Below are 421 nucleotides of genomic sequence, written 5' to 3'. Positions count from 1 at the left end.
CATACTGGATTCATCGTCAATGCCATCAGTGTTGGCCTTTTTAAAGATGGGATGTTAGTTCCGCAAATCATTTTAATTTTGTTTCACTTCACCAGGTAAGACCCACTGAACCAAGCGAACAACTGGCGGTGGCTTCATCTCCGTGAGCCACTGTTGACTTCCCACAAAGTGGTAGTCTCGTTTTGCTTGGTGATTCCGCACGGCTGTCAGCTGTGGACACGTCACGCGAGGCGTGTCCGCGAGACTTCACCGAGGTTACAAAACAACAGTAGGACGTGGTGGGCCCCATCCCTCGACTCGGCACAACAAGCATGCGTGAACACGTGTTCTGGGCGTATAGGAGGGGGGGGGGTCAGAGGTCAGAGACTCCGACAACCGGGATCGAATCCGGCTCTCAGCCCACACTGCCTGTGATTGAACC

Source organism: Petromyzon marinus, chromosome 21, assembly GCF_048934315.1.
Source record: "Petromyzon marinus isolate PM22_M1 ecotype Great Lakes invasive population chromosome 21, UKy_Petmar_22M1.pri1.0, whole genome shotgun sequence".
NCBI lineage: Eukaryota > Metazoa > Chordata > Hyperoartia > Petromyzontiformes > Petromyzontidae > Petromyzon > Petromyzon marinus.
This window is presented reverse-complemented; position numbering follows the sequence as displayed.